The sequence below is a fragment of the Trematomus bernacchii genome, unplaced genomic scaffold (assembly GCF_902827165.1).
Source record: "Trematomus bernacchii unplaced genomic scaffold, fTreBer1.1, whole genome shotgun sequence".
Lineage (NCBI taxonomy): Eukaryota > Metazoa > Chordata > Actinopteri > Perciformes > Nototheniidae > Trematomus > Trematomus bernacchii.
In genome coordinates, this window is record NW_022987615.1 from 98373 (window position 1) to 116399 (window position 18027).

Consider the following 18027-nt stretch of genomic DNA (forward strand, 5'->3'; position numbering starts at 1 on the left):
TGCTAAACACAACCAGCTCACCAGGTTATCACTATTATTAATAAACATCTTTAAAATACATATCATAAACATGCCCAAGTAGTAAATAATGTATTGGACGATATATTTAGTTTTTAGTGAGTATTTATCAATATCTTTGCCATTTAAAACCTTTTGATGCCACTGATACAATGATGCTATAAATGCATATTGAAATATCCTCAAATAATGTTAGCTTGCTGTACTCTGCTGCCTTTGTTCTGTACTATACTGCACACATGATATTATTAAAGAACAGTTTAATATATTAGATGATATAAAAACTGGATCCTCTTCAGGTCAGGTTACAGCAGAAACTCTTACTTTGTGTCTGAGGGTGAAGGTTCATTACTGAAGTCTGGAGGAGACTCTTTAGACCGGTCACTCTTCAGAGACAGACAGCTGGAGACTGGAGACTCTGCTCTCTGTCTGTGGAAACAACACATGTTTTAAACATCATTAGTTCATTCAGAGAGCACATTTTGACTTCTGTCTGTATGTAGATTATTTACTATCGCTGATGACGCCAGGGATCAAGAGTTTAAACGTTGTTACTGTACTGTTACTAAGTTTCTTTACTGCGATCATTAAAGAACAGATTAGATGATCAGATAACATAAAAACTGGATCCTCTTCAGGTCAGGTTACAGCAGAAACTCTTACTTTGTGTCTGAGGGTCCAGGTTCATTACTGAAGTCTGGAGGATTCCACTCTTTAGACCAGTCACTCTTCAGAGACAGACAGCTGGAGACTGAAGATGTGTCCTCTTCCTCATCTTTAAAACCACTCATCTTCCCCAGTCTGAGAGAACACACACACACACACACACACACACACACACACACACACACACACACACACACACACACACACACACACACACACACACACACACACACACACACACACACACACACACACACACACACACACACACACACACACCTTTTTATTACTGAAATTAAGAGCTTCATATATTTTATATACATATTTTAATGAGGCCAATTGAGCAGATAGTATTACACTGGAAAACTAGAACAAACCTTTTTAGTGAAAAAATAATGAAGATTGTTTAGAAAATTCAGCAGTTTTATTTAAAAAGCATGAGTAGGACACGCCTTTTTTGTGCTGATTTTATATGAATATTTTAATGACATTTTAGCTGAAGCCACTCTCACAAAATCACAAGTGTAAAAAAGTTGCAAAAACACCACACTTGTTTACTCCTGTTAGCCACAGATCAACACACACACATGCTGTGTATCCTCATAATATTTAATGTAATGTAATTTAATATAATGTTGGTCTGTTACCTGCTGTTGTGTTAGGGTCAGATCTCTGATCACCACGTGTTCATTAGGATGTGTCTCCCCCTGCTGGAAACACAGGAACAACACGTGGTAAATACACACAATATGTTCTCAGTTAATGAACATTTCTCTAAAGCTTCACTTCATTAAATGCTTTAATATTACCAGTGGCCGACTGTAACTAAGTATATTTCCTCAAGTACTGTACGTTGTTTTTGTTTAATCCAATACATCTCAGAGGGAAAAATTGCACTTATTACTGACTACATTTATCGAACCCACATGGTTTCATCTAAATAACAAATGATCATTATTTCATTACAAATACAATGTTGGAGACATGTCTAGAAAGGGAAAACAGATTTATGTTTTAGAAATCGTTTGCTTCTTTCCACCCGAGATTTACCTGGTGACCTTTGGAGGGGGCCGACCCTTAGGTTGAGAACCTCTGGACTAAACTATCAAACTTTATATTAAGGAGTAAAAAAGCTGCGCTAAGATTAAAGCGTTTGTATTAATAATGTCAGTAATTATGACACACACACACACACACACACACACACACACACACACACACACACACACACACACACACATACACACACACACACACACACACACACACACACACACGCACACACACGCACACACCAGGGGTGTCAAACTCAATTTCATCGCGGGCCACATTAGAATGATGGTTGCACTCAAAGGGTGGTAACTTAAAGACTATATAAATATACATAGATAAATATATATAATATATATAAAATAATGTATTATTTTACAATATTTCCTCTGCATTAGATTATTATCAGATAGGGTAATAACTTCATAATTAGCTGTGAGTTTGACACCCCTGATCTAAACCATCATAATAATAAACTTGGTTAAAATACATCAAATCAGTCAGACTTCAGACAGGCCGCTCTCCATTTTGACTGCGCTGGGCTGTCACATGTTATGTTGCTTTGATGAATCAGAAAACAGGAAATAAAACAAGTTTACAACACTTGTAGAAGTCTCATTGGACTCTAGGACGCTGATGTTCTGACATCCAGTAAAACAGAGTAAATAATGTGTTAGAAAGCAGAGCCTGGTGTTAACACTCACCCTGTTGTCCTCCTGCTCCGTCGAGCTGTAAAATGGCGTTTGGCACTCTGACAAGTCTGACTTCATACTTTCACTTTCAACTTCCCTCCCTCCCTGTCTGCAGCCCCCCCCCCCCCTTCTCTGTTTCATAACCAGCCTTATCAGCTGAACAAGTTCACATATGTTCAGTGAGATACAAATAAAGCTAAAAACAAGCTCAACAAAGTTATTGAAATAAATATATTAAAACCACAGTGTGAAAATAAACCAGTACAAGTAAACATGCTGTCTTCAAAACCTCACTTAAGTTAAAATGTGTAGGTATTTAAGTACTCTAGTGTTAACGTCACATTAAATTGTTCCCTATTATATATATATATATATATATATATATATATATATATATATATATATATATATATATATATTTGTTTCTGGATTAATAACCCTGCTGCATGCATTGCATATATTACTGTATTTTTCCCAGAATATGAATGGCGTTTTTTGTTACTGGTACCAGGGAGCCATTGCATGTTCAAATTCAGACTGTTTGCAGTCAGTATAGAAACCTTGTCCGATCTAGACAGATTAACGTACAGATAAAAAGATACATTATATTTAAATGTTTTTCAGTTGCAGTGCTTGAGTAAATGTACTTGTAATCACCTTGACCACTAGAGGTCGGTGTTACATCAGTTTCTGCATTTAATCACAAACATCCATATGTGCCTTTTCTGTCTTGAAGAGGAATACACAGGAGCGAGAAGTACAGATTGAGTAAAAGTAGAAATACTCAGATCTTGTACTTGAGTAAAAGTAGAAGTAGGCCTGCTCAGATATTGTAGTAAACGTAGAAGAACTCAGATCTTGTACTTGAGTAAAAGTAGAAGTATCAGAGTGTAGGAATACTCTGTTATAAAAGGAAAGCATGAAACATTAATGGCAACACATTCCCCACAATAAACCCCATTTCCCACAGTCCTTGAAGGCGTCTTCCTTGCTGTGGAAACAGCTTGAATCATGAGGCAATGTCCATAAAAATGTCCACGAAGCATACTGCATAGATCCTTTTTTTTTTTATTTAAACATTTCAAAGGTGTATAAACACACATACTGACATGTACATAACATACTGTGATGTAGTTAATCAACCCAGTTAAATTAAACACTGTGTGACTTCATTCTATATGATGTGGCTCTTAGGCATTACAATTATCAAACAACAACAAGCATAACTGGCGGTGAAGAACCTGGGTCCTCGAGGGCCTCCACAGCTGGATCCTCTGCGTCTGATGGGGGGTCCCACAGGTGGAGAGGCCCGATGACTGCGTCAGATGAGTTGAGGTCTGGCTGAGGGGGCGGCACCTCGACAGGTGCCCAGGCGTCTGTGTCTTTGAACACCCAGCTGTTGTCTAATGGGGTCCTGGAATAGTAAGACTTGAGCTTGTCATGGTGGACAACTATTTGGCTCTGGGGCTTGTAAGAGTCGGGAGGACTGATAATTTATTCCGGCAAATTACTCAGACCTCCTAATTGACCTAACCGAAGTTATTGAGTCTATGTAAGTTTGCTGCTTGGCTCAGATCCACCAACGTCAGCAAGATCTCACCTCTATTAACTCCCTGAAGAACCAGGTTAAATGAACTGCTGTTTCAATTCAGACGACCCCCTAAATCTGTTTCAGCGATCCCGAAGGATTTTGATATCAGTAAATGAGGTGTGGCCCTACCTAAGTGTGAGTGTGGCAGTGTGCAACCTTTGAAGCAGGAGAGGAGAGCGCAGATGTATTTTAAGTTGTCCCAATCCAAAAGGTGGGATCAGTTTATTTGAAGAAAAATAGGTCCAAACTTATACAGGGTTTTTACCTTCTCTTGTTACAACATTATAATCATACTAAACCTATCATGCTGTGATCATGTTCTAATATGAAACTTTAATTCACAGTTTTACATTTATTACCATAATTTGTAACTTCAACTGCCCAATTCAGTTGTGACATTTAAAACCTCCCGATAGAATTTAGAGGCATTTCCTCATAAAAGACCGGTGATAATAAAAAGCACATTCAAACTTTCATTCAACAAATCAGTTCATTTTCTCATTTCCACATTCGCATACTTCAACTAGTCCCGCTTGAATTCAGAGGACCTTCCTCATAGGTGGCAGGGTACTAACTTTCAACAAACATCAATTCATTCCACTCATTTCACAAAGAAATTCACTCAGCATTCAACAAATAAATTCGAGAGATATTTACCAAGTTTGAGAGTACCTTACCGAGAGCAAAAACCCAGCTCTCAAGCTGTTCCTCTCTCGCCCAGTGTTTTAAAGCTCAAAACAGGGCAGAAAACCCAAGACACACCCTCTCAGGCTTATGTAACAAAAGTTCATGACCTCTAACAGAACTAAAACATTATTCTCGGCTATGGCAAAAACACCTTTTTGGGGCCTCTTAGTTCTTTATCACTAAGTCAGGAGCCCCCCTCCTTGTGCACCGCTGTAGGAAGAGGGAAGAAACTGCCTCTTCTCTTATCAGTGACACCCATGAACCATCATAGGCCTCACACTCAACTTAACAAACCACTTTGTTTATACTGTAAATATAGAAAATCATAACATATGATGCATTTTCATTGTGGGTTATACAAGAATATAATTGATTATACTTGATTATAATTAACTTTCGTTTTAAGTATTCAACCTAATATGAAGATCTCAACAGGCTCTTTTTGAGTCTATAGATCAGGTCATCCAACATGCCTACAATGAAGTAAGGACCCTCGTAGGATGGCAGCAACCTTCATACCTTGTTTTTAACCCTTGTGGTGCCTTTAATCAGGTGCCAGACTGCATCTCTCACTTTGTGTTGGGTTTGACAAATGTTTTTGTCGTACTGTTTTTTAGCTCGCTCAACAGATTTCCCAAGAGCTTTTGCATGTTCAAATTCAGACTGTTTGCAGTCAGTATAGAAACCTTGTCCGATCTAGACAGATTAACGTATTGATAAAAAGTATATTATGTTTAAAGGTAGGGTAGGTAAGTTTGAGAAACCGGCTCGAGATCGCTAGAATTTGAAAATACTCAACCGGAGAAAATCTCCCACTTCCTTACAGAGCCCCTCCTCCAACACACACGAACGCGCACATGACCAATGAGGGCACGAGATAAGTTTGTGCACAGATGGAAGGCTGACAGGCAGGTAGGCCATCCAGTTATTTTAGCAGGGCCGGCTAAAATGATTGGTCGTGCTTTTTACAGTACTACGGCTTCCACAGATGACATTTTTTAATGGATTTTTTGTCAAAGCACTTCAGATATTCATTGCTATCGGGATGTTAAGAGCATTCCATGGAATATAACACAAAGTGTATCTCGAGCCGGTTTCTCAAACTTACCTACCCCACCTTTAAATGTTTTTGATGTGCAGTACTTGAGTAAATGTACTTGTAATCACCTTGACCACTAGAGGTCGGTGTTACATCAGTTTCTGCATTTAATCACAAACATCCATATGTGCCTTTTCTGTCTTGAAGAGGAATACACAGGAGCGAGAAGTACAGATTGAGTAAAAGTAGAAGTACTCAGATCTTGTACTTGAGTAAAAGTAGAAGTACCAGAGTGTAGGAATACTCTGTTACAGTAAAAGTCCTGCATTCAAAATGTTCCTCAAGTAAAAGTAGAAAAGTATTAGCATCAAAATATAGTGAAAGTAGCGACAGTAAAAGTATTCATTGTGCAGATTGGTCCATTTCAGAATAATATATATGATATGTTTTATAATGATTGATCATTAAAGTGTTCTCAAAGCTGGTAAAGGTGCAGCTAGTTTGAATGACTTTGTATACTGCAGGGTAGCTTGTGAATTTACTCCAGGTGGAACTAAAGTCTGATTTAACACTTGATTATATTTCACATCATTCATCCAGATCTGTAAAGTAACTAAAGGTATTAAATACATGTAGTGGAGTAGAAGTACACCATTTACCTCTGAATTGTAGTGGGGTAAGTACAAAGCAGCATAAAATGGAAATACTTAAGTACAACATTGTAAAACACTTTTCTGCTTTTATCTTGTATATCTATCTCTATGCTGCCTGCAAACACACACAGGTGTCTCATTGTATGTCATACACTACATATAAATGCTCATTATCAGTTTATTGGTGAAGAGGAAGGAAGTAACTCTGTCACATAACAAATAAAACGTGAAGTTATCTTACACTTTCTGTCAATTCATTTCAAGTTTCTTCACACTTCCTTGTTCTCTAGTAGTGCACACACAAACACACAAACACACACACACACACACACACACACACACACACACACACACACACACACACACACACACACACACACACACACACACACACACACACACACACACACACACTCACATTATAATAACACACTTGTTTCAATCATAACCATCATAATAATAAACTTGTGTTCTGATATTAGGGTCATGCAGAGTCAGGCAGCTGTCCCTTTAAGAGAGAGAGAGGGGGGGGGGGTTGGCGCGTGCATGTGTGTGTGCATGGGAGAGCGAGCGAGAGTGAGCGAGGGGTGGTATGTGTTTTTGAAGTGAACGAAGCAGCAGCAAAGGTCTGTCGAGTGTCTTCACAGTTAGATCTGTAACAAAGACCTTAATAAATGCAACGGCCTCCCAAAGAAGAGCTCGCCTGTCTGCCTTATTGAAAAGTGGGTTATTGAACCCAAAGTTTGTTGCTTCGGCCCTGGAAGACTGCAGAGAGTCACATGTTATGTTGCTTTGATGAATCATAACACAGGAAATAAAAAAAGTTTAAAGTACTTGTAGAAGTCTCATTGGACTCTAGGACGCTGATGTTCTGACATCCAGTAAAACAGAGTAAATCATGTGTTAGAAAGCAGAGCCTGGTGTTAACACTCACCCTGTTGTCCTCCTGCATAAGATTGTTCCCTATTATATATATATATATATATATATATTTGTTTCTGGATTAATAACCCTGCTGCATTGATTGCATATATTACTGTATTTTCCCAGAATACAGAATGTGTGCCTCTGCATGTTGAGGTTACAACCACATTAACATTTAGTCTTCACAATTAACTTAAGACAAACACAACTGAGTTAAAATTATAGTTAGTGTAGTTCATACTGTCCTGACTGAGCGCAGGCACCTGTAACCCTGGCTGCTGTGCTCTCAGTGTTTTGCCTCCCTGTTCCTGCCTGTTGGCGTCAGCTGATAGAGGTGTTATGATTCTATCTTGTTATCCACAATGTTGATTATTCTCTCTGAACTAGCTAAATACACGGGTCTGGGGTAGAGTTCTTCAGAATTGATTGTGGCGTCTCAACCGTGTGGTCAAACCGTGGCCCGTGACATGTCTTGTGAATTCTCCTGCCGAAACTCCAAATAGACCGTCAGTGTTTGCCATCAAAGCTCCAGCTCTCCTCGTGTCTCCTTTGAGTCCTGACTCCTCCATTGCTACAGACGTTTCCCCCACAGTTAGATCAAGAGGGTAATAGACCTTTTTTTAATTGATTTCTAATGATTTCAACCCACCATTGAGCACTGTTAAAAGCAACAAATGAAACATCAGATACAAAGAGAACCATTGATGTCTGAGCTGGACTGATCCATTTTTTGAAGGCTTAATATTTCTCAAATATACTGAATACACAGAAAACAAAAAAAGGCTTAATTTAATCAAATGTTTGGATGTCTAAATGTCCTCCAATTCTGGAATGATCCAAATAAAAAGTGAGTCAAGCTCCAGCAAGAGGACAATATTGAAATGTTATCAGATTCACCTGCTAGCTAGCAGTTAGCATTAATTAGCATTGCTACTGTAACCCTTTATGTAGCCTTACCCTGCTCGTAGGCGATCTGTAATGCTAACGATGGCACAGTACTTGAGTAAATGTACTTTACTTCCCACCTCTGCTATAATATATATTGATATATATATACTACTATATTATAACACAACCAAGCCTCAACTATGTCTTATACCCCACAATATATTATAATTTACTATATTTACGTAAACTTGTTTTACCTCTAAATACTCTTCCATAATTTGGATTTTTATTCTATATTTATCTTATTTTATTTTACTTCACCTGCGTTTTTCTCCGTCCAGTTGCAATAACTGGATTTCCTCCTCGTGGATCTAATGAAGGTGCATCTTGATGTAATCCAACGTAAAGATTACAAATAAATAAATACACAACAATAAGAAATGATTAATAAAAACAGGGTTTATTTAATTCACCTGACAGATAATTACAAAACAAAACCATCAAACTTCTGTTTTCCCTTCAGTCTGTACTTTAAATGTGCTTTGCAGAATGAAATGACTGCTAACAGATATCTTATTATTATAACTTATTTTCTCTTAGCTTACAATATAACATGTTGTTCTTTCTTATTGGACAAAACAGAAACACACATTTTAAAAGGTCCCCTATTATGCAAAATCCACTTCTTCATGTCTCTTCTACATCAACATGTGTCCCTTCTTCTTCATGTCTCTTCTACATCAACATGTGTCCCCTCTTCTTCATGTCTCTTCTACATCAACATGTGTCCCCTCTTCTTCATGTCTCTTCTACATCAACATGTGTCCCCTCTTCTTCATGTCTCTTCTACATCAACATGTGTCCCCTCTTCTTCATGTCTCTTCTACATCAACATGTGTCCCCTCTTCTCCATGTCTCTTCAACATCAACATGTGTCCCCTCTTCTTCATGTCTCTTCTACATCAACATGTGTCCCCTCTTCTTCATGTCTCTTCTACATCAACATGTGTCCCCTCTTCTTCATGTCTCTTCTACATCACCATGTGTCCCCTCTTCTTCATGTCTCTTCTACATCACCATGTGTCCCCTCTGTGTAAAGAGATTCTAACGATGTTTTGTCTTGTGTAACCATTAGCCAATCACCAACCAAGGTAACCCCCCCCCCCTTATCACCTGAATCTCCTCCTAGAGCACCATTAGCCGCGTTCACACCAAGTACTTTCCTGTACTTAGTTCCGGCACTAAGAGCCCTGGCGCTTTTAACCCCAGGGTACTTAGTACAGATCGCGTTCACACCGGAGTACTTTTCCCTGAGGGAAGATTACAAGTACAGTAGGTGGCGGTAAGCACCTTAAAGTTGTTTGCAACCCGCTACAAAACAAGAGAAGAAGAAGAAAAACTGATACAGGATCTGTTTAATCGCCATGTCGGTTTTCTTTATTGCACTCTCAAGACATAACATTAAATAGAAATATTTTAAATGTAACTAAAGTGTCAGTTGTACATGTCAGTAAACATTGTCAATATAAAATAAAGTGTCAGTTGTACTATATAATAACAGTAATAACAATATAAATAAACTCCCAGCTGTAGGGAGTCTCAGCAGCAAACCCACCTTTATTATATATCTTCCTGAGACCCACTGCATCCGTCTGCCATAAACACTATGCAAACATACATGTTAGTTTTGGCCCATAGTGGACTCCATGTTGTGTTGTGTGAAATGGGGGGGAATTAAAAGTTTAGGTCAAATAATATTTAAAATTATATAAATTGTCATATTTGTGTATGTGCCCCTGCCATTCCCCCACAAGGTTGCAACATTGATGATAAATAAATGACAAATAAAGCTTTGCCAGTTTATAACCGATGAAACATGATGGTATCAGAATAATCACTTACATGTGATGTATAGGATGCTACACAGGTCACAAAAGATAAAGTGTCAGGAGAAATAAGCTTAATCGCCATGTCGGTTTTCTTTATTGCACTCTCAAGACATAACATTAAATAGAACAATTTGAAATGTAAATAAAGTGTCAGTTGTACATGTCAGTAAACATTATATATAAAATAAAGTCATAACAGTAATAACAATATAAAATAAACTGTCCCAGGTGTAGGGATAGTCTCAGCAGCATGCACACCTTAGTGCAACGTTGTGTGTCGTGTGTCAGTATTTACAAAAACTATACCAAATAAACTGTTATTAAATGCAGTTTGTCGCTCATCCTGCCGCTGCGCCGACGCTTCCTCATGGCGCAGCGCCCACACTTCATCCTGGTGCTGCTGGCGCTCCATCTGCTGCTTGAACACTTCTGCCTGCGCTCCATCGAGGTGAGCATCTTGTCCTCCGTTTCCTGGGCCTTGGTGAACAGCACCATCTGATCTCCACGCAGCGACTCATTCACCACGGCACGCCGGTCCTCCAACGCCTGGGCGGTGTCAAAAAAATTCGCATCCCGTGTCCGCTTTCCTAAGAGGGGAAAATAAGCAATATACAATATACAAGTTTAGTCGCCATGTAGTTTTACAACATACTAGGAATGTGTTTTTTGTATTTTCACAAATAGAATTAAGGTTTCACAAATCTGAAACTGTGTTATAAAGAATCTTTTGACTCTCTGGGATAATCCAGTCCAGATTTGATGAGTCTAGGTATAGTGGTTTTAGATCAGGACCTGGTCTAATGTGGTCTACATGTAAAAAAAGCACTGAAATCTCCCTTTTTTTTTATTTTCACAAATAGAATTAAGGTTTCACAAATCTGAAACTGTGTTATAAAGAATGTTTGGCCTCTCTGGGATAATCCAGTCCAAATAAATCGGCTATGCAGCGATTTAAGAGGTTCAAACACGGAGGATTGTTCCTTTTTGAAGAGTGCTTCATGTATGCTTGAACTTTGTTAATGTTGTTGAGGCAAGTTAAACATAAAATATGATGAATATTATGAAATAAACATGATTGTGAACATCAGTTCGATGCGTAACGTTCTTTCAAGACAAAGTTACAGTGTGTGTGTACTGTGTGCTCGGGGCCGGTGTTAGCCTATTATGGCTAGCATGGCTAGCTTGATCTACTGAGCAAATAAAAGTACATCTGAGACCATTATTGTGCAGATTAAAACCCCAGTGCATGTAGTTGATTTTACCTTCGTCGTGGTCGTCATCGTTGGCCACTGAATCCGCCGTTTGTAGTCCTGCCCGAGTTTCTTTATTTTTAGCCGGTGTGCCGTGGGGCTGTGCACATTCCCAGGTCGAGTGAAAGCTACTGAACTGGCTTCAGTGCATTCCCTGGGTCGCGTCCTCTGCGTAGATCTCCAGAAGCGCCGACACCTCCTCATCATTTCTTGATGCTTGCCATAACTGCTTTCAAAAACAAACACAACGCACGGAGCGTTGTGTTTTTGTAGCGAGGAAAAACAATGGCGTCTCCACACAACATTTTCAGAGTTGTACGGGCGTGGTTTGCAATTCGCCCAGCCAATCAGCACTGGGGCACTTTTGGAGCACTTTTCACCCACAGAAAAGTACGCTCTCTGAGCTGGCTCTAAAAATGGGGGTAAAAGTACCCGAGATTAAGTACGATTTTTGGTGTGAACGCGACATAAGGGGTACTCACGGAACTAAAACGCGAAAAGTACGGTGAAAGTACTCCGGTGTGAACGCGGCTAATGTGTTCTTTTTAACCAAATCTCTCTCAGAGGGGCGTGGGGAGGGGCTCCTTATTTTCATCTAAAGTAACAGACAGAGAATCAGCACTTTGGAAACAGGGCTGAAACAGAGGGGATTATGGGATGCTGCAATGATCTGTTTGGTGTTTCAGCCAATCAGAGACAGGTTCTGTATATATCTGAGACCTGTGATATATTGTTGAAAAGAGCATAATAGGGGACCTTTAAAGCGTAACCTTTTCAATATCAATTATTTTGTATTTGACTGTATGTCCACTGTAATATAGAGAAACTTGTTTAAAATGATTCAAAAGGAAAATATGATGTAGACCATAAAATGCACCTTATAGTTCACTGAATGATATTATTATTTTAAATTACATTAATCTTAATGATAGTTAAGTTGATGATTGCATTTGTCACCATTACTGCTACATGAAAATGCAGAAATCAAATCCTCCCACACATAAATGAAACCTGTATTCAAACCATTCATTTCCCTTTGTTGCTTTCCCTGCTTTCACTAAAGTGCAAAGAATTTGTGAAGAATTGGCAAAGATACAGAAAAAAACACCAAAATAATTTCACACTGCGCATGCAAACACTCATTCAGATTAAACATATTAGAGAACATCACCTCTCATTGGCTGAACAGGTCCTTACAATGTGTGATTCAGTCATTTGACTGATTTTAGGCTTTCAAAGTATATAAATGGTTGTTAACGCTTATAGGCAACATGAGACAGTTTTAAATTCATTTTAGGCCAATTAATACGGTGTTTGATAGTTGCAAACGTGCTACAACCGCCCAGAAACATTTCTATTAGGAGAAACCCGCTGCAGCTTGCAAACGCTGCAAATATAAAAACACAAATGTTCCAAAACACAGGGGACACTAAAAAGTGACGCACACAGCTGGGAGACCAGGGGACACTAAAAGGTGACGCACACAGCTGGGAGACCAGGGGACACTAAAAGGTGACGCACACAGCTGGGAGACCAGGGGACACTAAAAAGTGACGCACACAGCTGGGAGACCAGGGGACACTAAAGAGTGACGCACACAGCTGGGAGACCAGGGGACACTAAAAGGTGGCGCACACAGCTGGGAGACCAGGGGAGACTAAAAAGTGACATTTTTACCTGTGCTAGACTATGGTGATTTGATCTACATGAATGCACCTGCCCATTGCCTGGAAAGGTTAGATGCCGCCTATCACAGTGCTCTGAGATTTGTTACTAACTGTAAAGCACTTACTCATCACTGTACCCTGTATGCCAAGGCAGGTCTGCCTTCACTTACTGTTCGGAGGCTCAGTCATTGGTACATGTTCATCTACAAAGCCATGCTGGGTAAACTACCTTCTTATATCTGCTCCTTGATCTCACGGAGAGTGGCAAGTAGCTATTGCCTGAGATCACAGGATGTGTTTTTATTACATGTGCAAAGTGCTAGGACTGTTTTAGGTGCTAAAGCTTTTATGTGCGCTGCTCCTCTAGCTTGGAACACTATGCAAAAAATATTGAAACTCAGCATTTTGATTCCCTTGCATCATTTTAAAGCACGACTGGATGAAATATTATTGGATACCTGTAAATGTAAATAGATGCTAATGTATACCCCTGTAATTATGTTGTGATGTCCTTTTTGTTTTCTGTTTGTTTTTATATGTGTAACTCAATGTACCGCAGGTCTCCCTTGTAAAAGAGATCGTTGATCTCAATGGGATTTTTAAACTGGATAAATAAAGGCTACAAACAAACAAGCACACAGCTGGGAGACCAGGGGAGACTAAAAAGTGACGCACACAGCTGGGAGACCAGGGGAGACTAAAAAGTGACGCACACAGCTGGGAGACCAGGGGACACTAAAGAGTGACGCACACAGCTGGGAGACCAGGGGACACTAAAGAGTGACGCACACAGCTGGGAGACCAGGGGACACTAAAGAGTGACGCACACAGCTGGGAGACCAGGGGACACTAAAGAGTGACGCACACAGCTGGGGAGACCAGGGGAGACTAAAAAGTGACGCACACAGCTGGGAGACCAGGGGACACTAAAGAGTGACGCACACAGCTGGGAGACCACGGGACAGTAAAAAGTGACACACACAGCTGGGAGACCAGGGGACACTAAAGAGTGACGCACACAGCTGGGAGACCAGGGGACACTAAAGAGTGACGCACACAGCTGGGAGACCAGGGGACACTAAAAGGTGGCGCACACAGCTGGGAGACCAGGGGAGACTAAAAAGTGACGCACACAGCTGGGAGACCAGGGGAGACTAAAAAGTGACGCACACAGCTGGGAGACCAGGGGACACTAAAAAGTGACGCACACAGCTGGGAGACCAGGGGACACTAAAGAGTGACGCACACAGCTGGGAGACCAGGGGACACTAAAAGGTGGCGCACACAGCTGGGAGACCAGGGGAGACTAAAAAGTGACGCACACAGCTGGGAGACCAGGGGAGACTAAAAAGTGACGCACACAGCTGGGAGACCAGGGGACACTAAAGAGTGACGCACACAGCTGGGAGACCACGGGACAGTAAAAAGTGACACACACAGCTGGGAGACCAGGGGACCCTAAAGAGTGACGCACACAGCTGGGAGACCAGGGGACACTAAAAGGTGGCGCACACAGCTGGGAGACCAGGGGAGACTAAAAAGTGACGCACACAGCTGGGAGACCAGGGGAGACTAAAAAGTGACGCACACAGCTGGGAGACCAGGGGACACTAAAGAGTGACGCACACAGCTGGGAGACCACGGGACAGTAAAAAGTGACACACACAGCTGGGAGACCAGGGGACCCTAAAGAGTGACGCACACAGCTGGGAGACCAGGGGACACTAAAGAGTGACGCACACAGCTGGGAGACCAGGGGACACTAAAGAGTGACGCACACAGCTGGGACGGAGCGCTTGGTGACATTCAGGATGATAAAGCTGAACAACTGTCTCTGTCTCAGAGTGAGTCTGTCTCATAACTGTTAGTGTTTGTCAGGATATCTGAAATGACTAGGTTAGCTACGTTAGCTAGCGAGCTTACAGCAGATCTGCAGTAACAACAGAAGGAGTCATGTGATCACATTGTTAAAATAAGACCATAAAACACTTTAGGTAAGTTTCCAACAACAGAGACAGTTGTCACCTTTTAGTGTCCCCTGGTCTCCCAGCTGTGTGCGTCACTCTTTAGTGTCCCCTGGTCCTCCACCCTGCTGAAAAAAACAGCTATAGACCAGCTTAAGATGGTTGCTGGTTTTAGCTGGTTTTAGCTGTTTTTAGCTGGTTTTTGCTGGTTTTAGCTGGTGTTAGGCTGGTTTAGTTGGTTTACCAGCATAGACCAGCATGGATGTCATGCTGGTCTATGCTGGTTTTAGCTGGTAGTTAAGCTGGATGCTGGTGAAGCTGGTATTTATGCTGGTCTACCAGCAGTCTTGCTGGCTAAACTGAAACAGACACAGACAGACAGAGAGGGCGGGGGACGGCGAGACGGCAGTGGTTGAAACAAAGCGGTATGTTTTGACTGGCACTAATAGGCACTAACGGCACAACGGTCAAGGAGTGAAGAAGATCAGTTGAGCGTTTCTGTGACTCCGCCCAGCGGCTGCTCTTCTGAGAGGCACCGCTCTGACAGCTCTGTCTACTGGGAAACGCGCTAAAAGTCCTTCTGGAGGTAAGCAACACTACACAATTTCACCAAGTCTGATAGTAAAAGCTTTCTCGAAGGTTCGTTTTGCTTTCTTACAACGTTACGTTAATGTTAACTTAATATTACGTTTGCTAGGAGGCTAGCTGTCTTAGCTATCAACAGTTAGCAGCTAACGTTTTCTGCAGTTTGTGTTTCCCCTGAAAAAGGTGATGTAGTTATTTAAGGGTAAGTTAACTTAACGTTATCTTACAAGTTGAGAGAGTTACGTTTTGTTTAAAATTGTCAATGTAATGCCATTAGAGGTTTTGTGTTGAACATGAAGTTAGCAAACTGTAGCTCTCTACCAAAGGTTAACATGTTAAGCTGTACTTTGTGTGGCAGCTCGCTTAATACAAAGAGGGTTTTTGTGCTTCATTGTAAACTTGTCTTACAAATGTGTGTTAATCTACCTGAAATTGTAGGGACAGTTTTTTTCTACTCAATGATACAGACCATTGTTGAGGAGATGCAAAACATACTGTAAATGAGTTGGGTCTGACATACTTTGAGTAATGTTACTTTGTTGTTACTTTAAAAAATGAAACATTATCAGAAGAGGATATCACCAAAGTGTGTGATTCTGTCAGGGGATTTGATCTGTTCTCTGCATGTCGTACAGGGCCTATGTACACACTGCTCTGGTATTAATTAAAAATATAATTGTAAAATGTAAGTCTCCCGCTCTTGTCATCGTTCAGGCTTTGCATTTGAACTCCTGTGACTGGTTGCGGTCTTGAAGGGAATGACTTCCTGGCCTTCCTGACATCCAGGAAAATGGTGAGATTCTAATCCATTTCAATGCCAAAAGCAAGTTATTGTTTTAAACTTTTTTAATATGATTTTTTGGGGAATTTCAGTTTTATTGGACAGTAGAGATCTAATGGAAACAGTGGAGAGGGAGGAGATGATATGCAGCAAAAGGCCGAGCCGGATGGTTGCTGCTCCATGTGGAACGTGTTCTATCAGGTAAAGCACTTTGGTAGCCAGCAGTGGCGGCCGGTGGTCTTTTTTTTTGGTGGGGCTCTTGACGTACCGTAAGTGACCTACCCGGGGGGTCCGGGGGGGTTTCCCCCCGCAAATTTTTTTCGAGAAATGACCCCTTAAATGATGACTTCTGGTGATGTTAGAGGGGGGGGGGAAGGAGAAATCGAGGCTTAAAAATATGAGAAGACTGATCAATACCTCCATAATCTTCAGTGTGGAAAATATTATTTATCAACCTGAACATCTACTACTTTACCAGGAATTTGTGTTCTCAGAACTGGTCTGTTTTTTTCTTTCTTAAAACTGTTCATGTTTTATGAACCAACACCTTCACCAAGTAGCTTTACAGTGAACTGCATGTGAGATATAAAATTAATAGCATCTTTTCAGTAGCATTAATTATAAATATTTAAGTGGTTCAATACAAGTCACTACAGCATTTCAAACTGAACTGTGAATAAATGCAATTTAAAAAAAATAACCACAGCACAAAATGTCATAAATTGTGTTTTTTTCTTTGTTTCTCTGAGGATTATTTACAAACAGGCTTATTTAAATATAGCAATAACTCAGAAATGAAAAAGCTACATCGTCTAACACGAACAACCAGTTAGCATAATGATAATATATGTGTTATGTACAATGTAACTGGCAAGGCTAGAGCAAGAAAGAACATAAAGTTTGCAAAAGGTTTAAATAACTTCAAGTATCTGTCTTCAGATTACGTGGAGGTTTTAGTCCGATGGGAAGCAGATTTTAAGCGACACCGAAGATAAACCAAAAATGTGGTGGAGCTGCAAACCGTGTAGTGTTGCTGGGACAGAACAGGAGCTATAACCGTTGGAAAATACATCACAGACAATGCAACAAACGTGGAGACAGAACAATCACTTCTGTGATAAATGCCCACTTATTAATAAACTTCTAACAACCATGGGAAACCTCCTCTCTACATATAAAGTGATATCCAAGCATGGGAAACAAAAGACAGCATTTACCTGTTTGCATCCAGCTAGCCAAGCCTTTCTTGTGTACCAGCTACTAAGCCTCGTGTATAAATGTTGTCTTTTTCACGAGATTGCTGCGATATATTCAAATCGGGTTGGTCCGGTGCAAGGTCTTTAAGCAACAATTTATCTGCCAAACTTCTCCTTTCGAAAGGATTGGAGATTAGCTCTTGAACAGAATTAGCCGGGGACCGAGGTCCGGAGACTCCACCTGCACACGAAGCCATCCTCATCAACTACTGCGTCAACCGGATACGAGTCACTGTCCAAACTACTCACAGACTGCACTGGGCGCTGACATTGGCGCCCGGTGACCGTCATCTTTGACGACGCTGATTGGCTGAAATTATATTTTCGCGGCATAGTTTACACGTTACAGATAGCAACAGTCAGCTGCTGGTGGCTGCTGCTGCACTGGTTGAAGGCTCCTCTCTTAGCGCCCAGACGAGAGAAGGTG

The 18027-nt window shown here is 40.7% G+C and overlaps 2 long non-coding RNA genes across 3 annotated transcripts; one reads left to right on the plus strand and one right to left on the minus strand.

The window, feature by feature from the left end:
- Positions 1 to 713: 713 nt before the first annotated feature.
- On the minus strand, positions 714 to 2537 carry LOC117483845. Its single transcript, XR_004556044.1, has 3 exons — positions 2439 to 2537; positions 1332 to 1394; positions 714 to 819 (listed from the first exon to the last, which is right to left on the minus strand). It is a non-coding gene; the product is annotated as an uncharacterized LOC117483845 (long non-coding RNA).
- Positions 2538 to 15442: 12905 nt separating this feature from the next.
- On the plus strand, positions 15443 to 16475 carry LOC117483848. 2 transcript variants are annotated; one of them, XR_004556048.1, is made up of 3 exons: positions 15443 to 15617; positions 16278 to 16356; positions 16437 to 16475. It is a non-coding gene; the product is annotated as an uncharacterized LOC117483848 (long non-coding RNA). The 2 variants fall into 2 exon arrangements; XR_004556047.1 differs by having other exon boundaries at positions 15443 to 15564.
- The last annotated feature ends 1552 nt before the right edge of the window (positions 16476 to 18027 follow it).